This window comes from Hipposideros armiger, unplaced genomic scaffold (assembly GCF_001890085.2).
Source record: "Hipposideros armiger isolate ML-2016 unplaced genomic scaffold, ASM189008v1 scaffold_21, whole genome shotgun sequence".
Taxonomy (NCBI): domain Eukaryota; kingdom Metazoa; phylum Chordata; class Mammalia; order Chiroptera; family Hipposideridae; genus Hipposideros; species Hipposideros armiger.
In genome coordinates, this window is record NW_017731371.1 from 5,653,920 (window position 1) to 5,667,886 (window position 13,967).

General features: G+C 40.3%; 1 long non-coding RNA gene across 1 annotated transcript; it reads right to left on the reverse strand.

The window, feature by feature from the left end:
- Positions 1–6,065: 6,065 nt before the first annotated feature.
- On the reverse strand, positions 6,066–12,410 carry LOC109379042 (uncharacterized). Its single transcript, XR_002123101.1, has 3 exons — positions 12,369–12,410; positions 10,040–10,145; positions 6,066–7,661 (listed from the first exon to the last, which is right to left on the reverse strand). It is a non-coding gene; the product is annotated as an uncharacterized LOC109379042 (long non-coding RNA).
- Between the last annotated feature and the right edge of the window lie 1,557 nt (positions 12,411–13,967).

Consider the following 13,967-nt stretch of genomic DNA (forward strand, 5'->3'; position numbering starts at 1 on the left):
TTAAACTTAACAAGTAACTGTGAAAAATGCTATAGGAAGAGTGGATGGGTAGCGACTTAAATGAAAATAGTTGAGTTACCCTATGTTTATTTTATTTTATTTTTTTATTACCCTATGTTTATTTTTAATAGCATTTACAATAATAATAACTAAACCATATAGCATTACTATTATATGACAGGCACTGTTCTAAATGCATTACGGATGTTAACTCGTTTAATCCTCACCTTAACTCTATGAGATAGATCTAATTATCCCCCTTTTATAGTTGAAGAAACCAAGGCACAGAGAAGTCGGGTAATTTGCCCCAGGCTGCTCGATTAGCATGTCTGAAAGAGGAACTTAACTCATGCAATTAACGTCTGAAATCCAAGCTCTTAACAAATTTGCTACATGTCTGTTGTTAAGTGTACCTACTTCTCTGCCTGGCACAAAGAGGAATTCAACTAGTGCTTATTAAATGTTAGCAGATGAATAAAATGGCCATTGTGGAGGCACTGATAACAACCAAGTGATCTATTTTTTCAAAATCGAGGTGGCAATAGTAGAGGTACCTACCTGTCCATGGGGACAAGATATGCTCTGTTGGGGATACTTTGCAGCCACACTCCCAAATGCACGGTCATTTTTGGCATGCTTTGCCTAGTGTTCTTGGAGCATTATGTACAAAGGCTAAGTAAGTTTTGTTAAAGGTAGGACAATCTTTGTGTAATTTCCTTGGAAACTGGATTATACTAAGCAGACTGGCTTTTGACAAGCAGTCCTACCTCAGGCCGATGGGAATGAACTACTGGAAACAGAGAAGAGCAGAAGAATATAATCAGCAATATACTCATTTTTTCCCCCGTTTGTTAAATGAAGGTGCTATTTCCTCTCTCATCAGATACCTACATAAAAACGATCCTTTAGTAGCACCCAGAGAGTTGGCAGAAATGACTTCTGTAACTCGAGTCTATAATTTGAACAATGTCCCTTCAATGAGATTGATTGAAGACTGTATAGTAAGTAAATTGCAATTCAGATCAGGGTAAAATTTTGATGATATCCTCACTGTCCCTTTAAACAAGAATCGGGTTTTCCTACGTTAACTTGACTGAAGAATTACGTTGCCAGAGTCAAACTCAGTGGTTTAATAACACGGCTCCCTCCTCAGAATGCTGAGATCAAGTTTATTAATCCATACCAGCAGGGCTTATCTAAGCAATGGAAAATGCCATTGTAATGATTATCTACTATGTGGTTTTACAAAACAGCCAAAGTTTAGCAACTCTCGCTTTTATTGTCTAATGGCTTCAAAGATCTAAGGAACCCATTGGCTTAAACATTAATTCAAACTTAAATCGTGACAACTGCCAGGATTTGGAAAGTTTAGATTATAAGGACTACTGATAGCTCCCATGCGATCACAACAATAGCTGTGGAAAAAAACTATTAGGTCACTGCCTCTACCGATCCCCCTGCCAGTTCTAGAGAAGCAATTAGAGCCTCCCTTGCTCGGGTGTTGCTTGGCTGTGTGCAGAGGGACAGCTTTAACTCCTTGTGGTGTTAAGGTTGGCTGGGGTGGAGATGGGGCACTGCCCATCCAGACGGGGGAGGAGGACACCTGTCCAAGCTGAATCCTGGACTGAGCCCATGGGCGCGCTTAAACGTGGATCTAAAACAGGACGTTCTGGGACTCTTATTTTGCAGAACTTTCCCATAGGAGCAACACCTCGCCAAGCCCGGAGAAGATGGAGACGCTCCACACAGGGGCCAGTCTCCTGAGTTTACCCCATGGAAAAGCCCTACTGGTTTGAGCTCAGACATCTTCCCAGGTGCACTGGGACGCAGGTGCATGTCCTCACTTGTCAGATGGCTTTTGAATTATTGGCACAAGCTGGGAGACTGTGTGGATGTAATGCTTTCTAGATGGAAATACAGCATTTTTATTATTATTATTTTTTATTGTGAAATACACATTTTTTAGAATTAGTTTCAGCTGTACAACACAGTGCAACAGTTATACTTTTTACCCCTCGAAGTGACAACCCCCCTCCCCCAATCCGCCGCCCCATTTCCCCCAACAATCATACATATCAATTACAATTCCCTTGACTCCACTCCCACACTATACTCCACGTCCCATGACTATATATATATTCACTTATAGTTGACATACAATATTATACAACAGCTTCAGGTGTACAGTGCAGTGATCAAGCCTCTACCCCATCCATGATGCTGTCTCCCTAACAAGACATGTGACCATCTGACGCCCTACAAAATATTTACAACATTATTAGTTCTATTCCTCGAGCTGTCTTTCATGTCTTTCATGGCAATATTGGAAACACAGCATTTTTTAAGAGACTGTATTAGAGCTTGAAGGAAATCCCTACTGCGAAGATAATCCTAACAAAGAAAAGGTGATACAAGCCAGAAAATGAGATTTGGAGTGACCAAAATGATTTACCCTTACTCTTGCCTAGAAAAGTAACTAATAAAAGCTGAATTGAAAAAGGGACTTCCTTTTGCCCCTTCTAACAGTTTGCACAGATTAGACTGATCCAGAGATGCTAGACTGGAAAGAAATTTTTGGCCTTGGGCCCCAAGTTAGATGGCTTCAGAACCACTCAGCATTCCATACAGTATGCGCCACACTGTAGCAGAAACCTAGGAGAGGGAATTTCAGATATAATTTTGAACTTGTAGACAATTAACCTAAAAAATTTTATTCAAATATTTCTGTAGCCCAGCATAGGCTATAAACTCCTTGAGGGCTGAGGTTAGGCCCCTCCTTTCGCTGTTGGGCCACACACCCCTCTGGGGCAGTGCTCACAGCTATGACTGCAGCCGGCCTCTAAGATGGCTCTCAAGGATCCCTGTGTCCTGGCAGTCACACGCTGCAACAGTTGTCTCCCACACTGTTCCAAAGGTGGTTTGTGTGAACAATAGAGTATGGCAAAAGTAACAGGATGTCACCTCTGAGATTAGGTTACAAAAGACGGTGGCTTCCTTTTGGCACTCAGTATTTCTCTCTCTCTCTCTCTCTCTCTCTCTCTCTCTCTCTCTCACACACACACACACACACCCCACTCTGGGAAAAAGCAGTGTGCTGCATTTCAGCAACCTTACACAGAGGGTCACATGACCAGAACCCGCCAGCCTACCTACAGCCACATGAGTGAGCCTGGAGCAGACTCACTAACCCCAGTCCAGCCTTGACATGACTGCAGTCCCAGCCAACGGCTTGGCAGCATCTTTGTGAAAGACTCTGAGCCAGAACCACCCAGTCAAGCTGCACCTGAATTCCAAAATCAGTTGCTACGTTTTAGGGTAACTTTGTTACTCAGCAACAGATAACTCATAGAACTACGGAGCCTGTATCCCTTCTCATAGTAGGTATTCTACAAAACTCTTTTGACTACAGGCATGAGGGAGGCAACCAGGGACGTAAATAGCTGAGGGAGAGTCCAACAGGTTTACAAATTTTTTCCGTGGTCCTGATCTAAATATTTCTACCCAGCTACCCCTGGACCAAAACCATCTTCCTTACCTCCTAGGCAAGAAGATTGCAGGGTCCTTTCCCAGTTTGACAACTTCTAATTTCAGCTGAAGATGAATTGTGCTCATATACTTTGCTTTAAGCTGGTTTTCCTCCACCTGAATTACATGAGATGCCCCCATTACAAGTTCATTCATTCATTCAACAATTAGTTAATCAGTGCCACCATTCTAGGTGCAGTGGTTACAACAGTGAACAAAACTATAATAATAAGGCCCCTAGCCTCAGGAGCTTACATCTAACATACTCTCCTGATAAGCTATATGTCCCAAACTACAAAGCTGCCCTTTTGACCTCTTCTGCCAGCTACCTGGGCTCTGAATCCCCATCTAAACTCTTGCTTATGGGAACCCAGCACTACACAGCCCTGTCAATGGAAGCCAGAAAGACATATTCCTTCTATAAGAAGCAGCACTTGTAACAACATTTAGCAATGACTGGTAGTCAGCCCACGGTCTAGACAACTGCATAACGCAGTTATGAGTACATTCAATACAGGGATGAATTTGTCACACTATCTTGCTTCCATCCCTCTAATGTATTTGTTCCATGGCATTGAACAGTGTTCCTTACACCATAATATTTTAATAAATCATATTTTTAATCAGTTGATAAACATTCTAATGTGACATTTCCTGCCTAACATCCAACTGGACCTAAACCATGCAGATCAGTAAGATACAACCAATTCACTTAAATTAAAATAAAAATTATACAATAAATGGTGTCTAAAATGCACATGTAATCATATTTCCATGCCTCAGGTGCTTTTTCCACTCACTTTGGCTCATTTTTATTTTAGCACAAACTCTAAGTCGGGAGAAAACTCGTGTTTCCCATGTTACTGCAGCCAGAAAATAATTTATTGTCAAAACAATTATCACAATATTCCTGACTCTGCCCATCAGCCTCAGTTCCTCCCAAGAAGTATGAAAATTCTCAAGAACTGCTTCCTTTGTGTTCCACACACCAGTCTGCATGATGGCCCGACTGGTGCTCGTCCTCTCCCGTCCTAGATATAGGGGGATATTCACCCCTACCATGGACACCACCACACATGCCCACCAATTGGTGCAATGCCCCATACTATGAGTGCACTACTCTGAGCCAAGGGCGCAGTCTCCTGAAACTGCCAGGCCCCTTTTGGGCAAAACTGCTGGAACTGTTACATAGGAACCAGGGATTAGTCTGGATAATGGGGATTAATTTGAGGGGGGCAGCTACAATGTCACCCTTTTCTCCATCTGGTCTCCCTTTCTTTGTGGGATTGAAATTTTGCTCAGGAGACTCATGAACACAGCATATCCCCTACCTCCTCTTAGCACATCTTATTCACATGTGCCTGAATGCTGGGTGAACTTGGTTTAGGCTGAAGCTAAAACACCTGATTTAAGGGTAGCCGAGGAACACTAGTTTGGAAGCCAGATTAACCTGTGTACTTCCAGAATACCAGTTATTTGTGAAAATCACCAGAAAGCCTGGAAAACCTAATTTGGAAAAAAGTATACTGACCAATAATTGAATTTTTTATTCATCCCACTTGAATTTATCAACAAAAACCTATTTCCTGTCTTCATCATTGTCGTTTCAGTTATAAAGTTTTCAATGGGAGCCAAACAGGTTAATCACCTTATTTGGTATGTTGTTAATTTTCAGAAAGCCTTCGAAATACATGATGACAAATTCAGCCCATGAGAAAAAAGAGAAAAACCTTTCATTTAGAGAAACTGGTTTTTTTCAGTTGCAAGGAAAGAAACTATTTTGTTGGTATGAGGTTTAGCTGTGATTTTTAAAACAACAAAAATTAATTCCTTTTCTGTGGTTCAGAAAATAAAGAGGGTTTTAACTAAACACCTAAGACTCTGAACTCAAACTGCGTTCAGAGCTGTTTCTTTCACCCTGCTTATTCATTGCTTGTGTGCTCTATCTTTTTAAGGTTACATTTTATAAGACACTTTTTTTTCATAAAAGATAAATTTTGAATTAAATACACTTCAAATAAAAATAAATTCATTAAGATAATTAAAGTATATAACCTAGAGCTATGAACAAGAAAATTATGGGAATAGGTTCAATATGAAGGTGAACATGGTGTTTCAATAAGCCTTAAAAAATAACATAAAGGAGGCTGGCTGGGTGGCACAGTTGGTTAGAGCGTGAGCTCTGAGCAACAGGGTTGCCAATTCAATTCCCACATGGTCCAGCGAGCTGCGCCCGAGCTGAGCAGCCACTGAGCTGCCAATGGGTGGCAGGATGGCTCAGCTGTACAAGGTTGCGGGTTCGACTCTCGCATCGGATGGTAAGCTGCACGCCCCTCCCGCCTCTCCCACCCCACCCCCACCCCGCAATTATCTGGATTGAAAGCAGCGACTGGACTTGGAGCTGAGCTTGTGCCCTCCACAACTATGATTGAAGGGCAACAACTTGACTTGGAGCTGATGGGTCCTGGAAAAATACAATGTTCCCCTTCCCCAATTCCTTAATACCGTTCCCTTCCCCAATTCCCCAATATACTCTTTTAAAAAATAAATAAATAACATAAAAATCAGAGAGCTATAATGGTACTATATTATGCAACAAATGGAATAGACAGGCAATTTTCTTTCCAATAGTTCACAAAAAGATCATCTGTAATCCATATGCTATATTGACCTAAAATTTGACTTTTAAAAAACTAGTCCTATTTATAGGCTTGGAACGTTTTCTGCTGATGAATATATACATTCAATTTTAGATAATGAAATAATAAATATATCCAGAAGTATCAAAAGATATAAATAAAAAATCTTGAAAAAGCATGGATTAAAAAAAATTGCAAAGTATTGATGTCAATTATTTCAGGGTGAGGGAAAGGGTCGTTTTTGTTTTCTTCTTTACACTTTGTCACTACATGCTTTTCTATAATGAATAGGTTTGCATTAGAGGAGGGAAAGGAAGAGACTACCTGCCCGGCCCCATTCGTGTGTCTGTCCTGTGCCTTTGGTAAAACACTGTAATAACTCCCTTACTCAAAACTGGGTCACTTAAGCCTTACTTACTCAGGCGCTGGTACTGTGTGTCCCATGGGAGTATCTGGAATGATACACACCTAGGGCCCAGGGAGGATCACGCAGACTATTCTCTTGGTTTTATACACTATCAAGTGCCACAAATGCTGTGTGGTTATTGTTCTTTTTCATGAATGGAAGATGACCGTCACCTTTGAAATGTAGCAAGCAAAGGGTGGCGTTAAGCCTGACACTCTTTAAGGTGAGAAGGTCACAGTGCCAAGATGGACCGTGGTAAGAGCAATATTCAAAGGCAGCAAATATACATCTTCTCTCCAAAACTTTGGACTTTGTGGGAGGCATTTCTGTGAATAAAGATTTATACATTGCTTTCAAGAATGCTTCCGTTTTTATATTCTATTCCATCTATGAGCTACGGGTTCAGAATATAGCCCCATGGTTCACTAACGTGGTTTCTCTGCCTCCAAACAGAAAGGAATAAATAGAGCCATTAAATGCCTGTGGAAAGAAAAAAAACAAACCTGTATGTACAGGCATGTTCTATATAAATGTAAATAGCAGGATATCACAATAGAGAAGGTATAAGATTATTTCAGTGGTATCCACGCATTAATGAAAGCCAATTTGCAATTAGGTGATTAACATAAGAGCCAGTGGTAACAAGCATTGTGTTCTTATTCCAGACATCTTTGTTACAAATTGCTGTTAATAGTTTCTTCCTGTATTTTCTCTTTATATTTTGACTGCATGGTGATGATATAAGCTAATTGCACAGCAACTGCAAAATACTGCATGTTATTTCATGCAAGCCATTTAGTAACTAAGTCAGGTAACCACACACAAAAAAAACACCTTTTGATTACAAAATAGAACCACTTGCATTGCCCAGCTGCAGTCTCTCTGGTTAACCTTGAACTAAAAGTTCATTCCTAAAGCTCCCATTTGTTCCAGGTTGGGCCCTGACTCTGGTGAAGTGCTCCTGCAGCTCTAGGCGTGCAGGGATGCTCCCTGGTTCCTCTGTGCTGGGTACCAAGGGCTGGGCTGCAATTGCTGCTTGGATCCACCTAGTCTGGTTAGCAACACCCAAAAGACACTGCTCGTCGTGGACTCTAAGAAGAAAGCAAAAATATAATTATTGATGACTCAGCCAGCCCCCCCCCACCCCCGAGGAATAAACAAAAAAGAGCTTCCTTAATAGCTAATTTAAGCACATACATGGGTACCTACACATATTCACTGTAAGAAATTTGAAGATTGGAATTACTCCCTTTTAGTATTCTAATTCTTCCTCACTGGGGAAGGGTGACTCATTTAGTTACGTGTGGGCTGAGAATCACATACCAACTATGGTCTTACTTGTGTCCTCTTTTGCTTCCATCATCTTGGTTGCAGGTTATCTGCTGATATGCCTGTTTCGTGCCACTCCGCTTCCTACCTTAGTATGTGTCAGAGCTATTATTTCCTTTTGCAAGTTGGACTTGCTAATGTACAATGGGTATTCAGTATCTTTGATGGTAATTGCTCAAAATCCAATTACTAAATACACATAATGGATTGTGTTTATAGCTCTAGCTATTGTTCTTCCTAATTTGCTATGGAACAGATACTGAGAGAGGGAGAGGGAGGGAGAGAAGGTGGGGGGGGTGGGGGAGAGAGGGAGAGAGGGAGAGAGGGAGAGAGAGGGAGGGAAAGGGAGGGAGAGAGAGAGAGAGAGAGAGAGAGAGAGACTCTCCTTTCCTGGGACCTCTGTGAAACACCTGCCTGTGTGAATGACTCTTCTCAGGCACCCCAGCTTTTGATAGTGTGAGAATGACTAACTTTCAGGCCGGAGGCTACTGGGAGGGAGAAACTAGACCCTATTGTGCATAAACAGATCACCTTATTGAGAGCGTTCTCCAGCTCCAGGAGGCCTGCTGCTTAACTATTTCACCACCACAGACAGGTCAGCTACCACTGGCATGTCTAAAAGAAAGCCTAATTGTTTTCATCTTTTTCCATGGGGCTTGAGGGTATGAGCAATGGCAGCAAGTTTAAGTGGAACTTCTAGATCTGCATTACAAAAGTTTTATTTAATCTGAAAATTGCATTCTAAAAGTTTATCAGGTTAAAACATTTCACTTTGCAGAGAAATACCAATGTGTTGTTTTTTCTGGACTTCAAACAGTCTCAATACTTCTTCTTTTCATAAGGGCTGACTGGTAACAATTTCCTGCCTTAGGGTCCTGAGTTAAAGAGACATCCCAACATGCCTGTACTAATACAACTCACCTTCAGCACCAACTCTTCCCAGGGGGCCCTTCTCTGAACTTCCTGTCTTGGTCAATACTCCCCCTCCTCCAAAATACCCAGACCTGAACCTAGGGTTCTCCTTGACTCCTACTCACAGGCACCCACACACATTATCAGGAAGTAAAATCCTGTGTCTTTAGAACCATAAAGGCAGGAAAAATATATTCGATTTTTCAAATACCTAGTGGAAATTATGTATTGACTCATTAAACCACATGGATTTCTTTGTTTGGGCTGGAATTATTTTCCATCAGTATGATAACTTATTATCTCAGGATCAGTAAAATATTCCAACTGGCTTTTGATGGCATCAGAATTCCTAAAACTTGAATGGACATCAGACTTCAATTTAAAATGTTCACCATGGGATTGGCCTTGGATATGGACACAGTTACAAAGCCCCTCAACTGAAAGCAGTAAGATATTTTTAAACATCTGCTCATGGGCTCAAGTTCGGTGCTTCTTATCCCAAGCAGGACAAGGGCTGGGATTCTGAGCCCTTGGTGATAAAGAATGGTTAGTTCCAATCTGGATATGTTATAACGGGGAAAATACTGATCTCATACGGAACACATTTCCTTGGTTTACTTAAATCCAGTTTTCTTCATGACCAACTTTCAAATCATGAAATCACAGGTGGTAGAAAGATGGAGAACGGCCTACCTATTTATACAAAACTGCTCTCACCTCTATCTGCTTCGCACCTACTGCAATTGCCCTGGTTTACTTCCTTTTCTTTCACTTGGGCTGTTATAAAAGACGTCTCACTAGGCTTCCATCCTTCTGCTTTCTTGATTATATACATTGCTACTCAAGCCTGATAAAAAATTGTTGAGACTTCTCTATTAACATCCTAAGTACAAAATTCCTTACCCTGGCACGTAAGCCCTCTGAAATACAGCGGCAACCTCCATGCCAAGCCTTAGTTCCCATTACTGCCCGACACAATGCCTGTGTCTGCCAAGAGGTACTGCGTCCTACAGTACCATAGCAGTCAGACAGAATGTTCTGGGTTGTTGCCTCCATGGGTTCAGCTCCTGACTCTGGGGCTTATTGGCTCTGTTACTTGAACCAGGTTCTTTAAAATCAACCTGAAACTTAATCTCCTCACTAGCAAAATTGAAATAACTCCAAAAAATACCTATTATATTATTATTATTATTATTATTATTATTATTATTATTATTATTTGAAGTACCTTTCCGTGTCTTGCCTCTCCAGTGTGCTCATTCTCTTTCTCTGGGTTAAACACACTCCATCCATTTTCAGTCTCTCTCAGAGGAACGGCTCTTCAAGTGTTGTCTCTGAAAAAGCAGTTCAAGGATCACCTGGGAACTTGTTGGAAAAATACAAACTTTCAGGCCCTACCTCAGACCTACTAAATCAAAAATGTTAGGTGTGGGGCTTAGCAATCTGTGTTTTAACAACCCTTCCAGGTCATCCTGAGGCACATTAACGTGGAGACCTAAGATCCATCGCAAACGCCACCACCTACGTTTTCTCCTTACCCTCCCAGGGCGCTCGCTCTCTTCCCGCCTTCAAAGCTTCAGAGCACTTTGTACCATCCCTGGTATTTATCTTCTTTGCCTTAACCACATGTGTATATTCACCTTATTTCCCACCTTACCCTTGCCAAATTATGAACTTTTTACAAGAAGAAACTTCACTCATTAATCTTCAATTAGGAAGTGGGTCTTGACAAAGCTTCTTTCCAATGCTTATTTTACTAAATTGAATCAAATTATCTTAGTACTCAAGGTATTAGAGACCGAATAAAGAACTAGAAATAGAGGGAAAACTTTCCTTTTAATACCTACAGATATACTTCATTTTATTGAGCTTCACTTCCTTGCACTGCACAGGTATTGTTTTTTTACAAATTGAAGGTTCGTGGCAACCCTGTATCAAGCAAGTCTATCAGCACCATTTTTCCAACAAGCTCAGATGATGCTCAGCATTTTTTAGCAATAAAGTATTTTTCAACCAAGGTATGTACATTTTTAAAAACACAATGCTACTGCACACTTAATAAGCTTCAGTATAGTTTATATGCACTGGAAAACACAAAAATTCACGTGACTCGCTTTATTGCAATATTTGCTTTATTGAGGAGGTCTAGAACAGAACCTGCAATATACTGGGGCTCCAAAAAAATGTACACATTTTAAGAGATGTTATCTATGTATTACTTTTCAAACCTGAATTGAATTAAGGTAGCAGTGTGTAGTATGACGTTCGCTCAAAAGATGGTGTTAATCAAATGAATGCTAGCATCATTCATTGTATTACAATTTTAATACAGTTTTTTCCTTTCTTAAAATGTGTGTACATTTTTTTGGCACCCTCTGTATGTGAGGTATGCCTGTATTAAGAAGTCCCAGGCTGGAAAACAAAGCAGCAAGATGGATTAAACGCTTCATGTTCTTAATAGGAAGCTGAGTTTCAAGATAGGCAGAGGGGTGAAAGTTCCACCCTTGACAACCATCTCTTCATTCCTTGATTCTGTAATCTGGGCCATTTTAAAAACAGTTTTCTAAATGCATGATGATGGGTGGGGGGATGTAATATCAAGGGTTGAGGCAAAATGAGTATGCAAGACTGACGTTTCTATAAAAGTGCTTTCTATTTTATCTGCCTACAAAAGGAATATATGATGTTATTTATTTTCCCCAGTTTACCCTTAAGTAACTTTGAACTTGGAAATGAAGCTAAGCTTAACCTATGAAATTGCAAATCCAGAAAAAACAACACAAAGTCCCTGTTCTTAGAGTACATGGGGGCTGGCTGGGTGGCTCAGTTGGTTAAGAGCTCGCTCAAGAGTTTGAGCTCTGAGCAACAGCAGTTCAATTCCCAGCCTGAGCTGAGTAGCCGTTGAGCTGCCAACTGGTGTCAGGATGGCTCAGCTTAAAAAAAAAAAAAAAAATAGAGTGCATGGAGTTTGTCAAATACCAAAGGAGAGTACTATTTGTTCAAACATCTTTTACTAATTAGTACCAATAGGCATTATTTTTAATAAACAATTTTTTAAAAGAAGAAACTAGTAGCTGCCTAGACTTTTGCAAATCATGTGTGCACAGCTGTATGTACATTAATGAGATCATTACAAACGAAAGCACTTTTGATTGATGGGATGCTTGATATCTAACTGATGGTTGGGCAGCGGTTGAGCACAAGCCCAATTTTCAAGCCGTTTATAAGTTAGTGTGACTTTCAAACGATGGAAAAGGAATCCATTGTTGCTGGTAAAAACTTGATTGCTGGTAAAAACGTGATTTCTTTTGATCTAGTGCTTCCGCTGTACTATTTACTTTTGTGGGGAGGCACCTTTAAATTTTCCACAACTGTAACAAATTGATTCACAGCCTAAACTCCTGGTAATCAAAGGCCATGCTATCACACTGTTCTAACCATATCTATCAGGTTGTGTTTTTTTCACATTTGGCAAAGGTTCAAGTGCGGCTGCCCTGTCTGATGTAAGGCACCAGCCCATGAAACAAAATACAAGCAAAGGTGATTAAAAGACTCACCTGTCTTTTAAACTTTTTCACAACCCTAGCATCCACTCTGTTCAGTCATTATTTGAGAGAGAAAAAAAAACAAAAAACAAAAGCCATGTTAATGACAGAATGCTAAAGAGGAAGTTGTCTGGCAGATAAAGTCCAAGCAATACAACTTCTAATAGGCACTTTAATTGCTTTTTATTTCTGAGGCCCCCAACTTTAAAGGTTACTCTTAGAAGGATCTAGAAAGAGAGCTCTTGGCAAAATTCTAAGAGACACCTAAACTGTTTTTGGAAAACTCTGCTTGCTGTGGCTGGTTATGGAACAAGATGATAGCAGAGATTTCAGTGACGCCCGCACATGAATCACATGATGAGTCACAAAACTGTATTCACCTGCTAGGAAAAGCCAAATAAAAGAAATGATCCTAGAATCCTTACCTTCATGATCGTTCGAGTTTTCAAAAATAACGTGGGGAAAAGGTGGTCATGAAATAAAAAGAACTTTCTCATGGAAAGGGCACTAAAGAAAATGCAAGCTCTATTGCAGAGATCTAAGAAATGCAAATTATAAAAGCAAGCAGGGATGAACCTTGAAAACATTATGGTATGGGAAATAAACCAGACACAAAAGGGCAAATATTGTGTTATAGAATTCCACATATATGAGGTACCTAGAATTGACAAATCATAGAGACACAAAATACAATACAGGTTACCAGGGACTTGGGGGACAGAATAGGAAGTTTAGTGGGTACAGAGTTTATTTGATGATGAAAAAGTTCTGGGCAGCACAACACTGTAAATCTACTTGATGTCACTCAATTATACACTTTAAATTGGTTTAAAGGGTAAACTTTACATACACCTTACCACAATAAAAAATACATATAATGAAAACAAACAAGCAAACAAAAGAACAAGTATGGAGACCCTATGACAGAAAGTAGTGATGCTAGAATGTTATAAACCTGGAGGAAAAAAAGAATTTTAAAAACTAAAAAAGAAGGCATTAAACTGGGTTCTCATCTGCAAGAATTATATCATGTTTTCCACAGAGGGAAAAAAAAACAAAACAATAGAAGATCAAATGACAGAATAGAAAATCAACGAGGACCGAGGAGTACCTTTTCTGAGATGGGAGGTGGCCATAAGTAGGACTGATTAAATAATATTGGCTATGTACAGCGCTTTTATTAAAGTCAATCTATCTCTTAGGCTATCATCCTTACCTGTTGAAGAGGAAAAACATGGAAGGAACTGTCACTGATAAAAAGCTGGCTGGAGAGGAAGACGGGGTCTTGACCATAAAGTCCAAGGATACTGGATTAAAGCACAATGGGTGAAATTGTATTTAAAGCCCAATAAAGAAAGTGGGGGAGGGAAGAAATTAGAAAATCGGGCCCAGTAAAGTTTGTCCAACACGAGATTCAGCGATTTTGTGATTCAGAGTAAAGTTTTAGAAAATATTTAACCACCAGCATCGAGCAGTAAGAAGTGATTGAAAAACATAATCCAGGATAACAAAAAAGGATCCAGGGCCAGCCAAGTGGCTCAGTTGCTTAAGAGTTTTAAGAGCACGAGCTCTGAACAACAGGGCCACCGGTTCAATTCCCACATGGGTCAG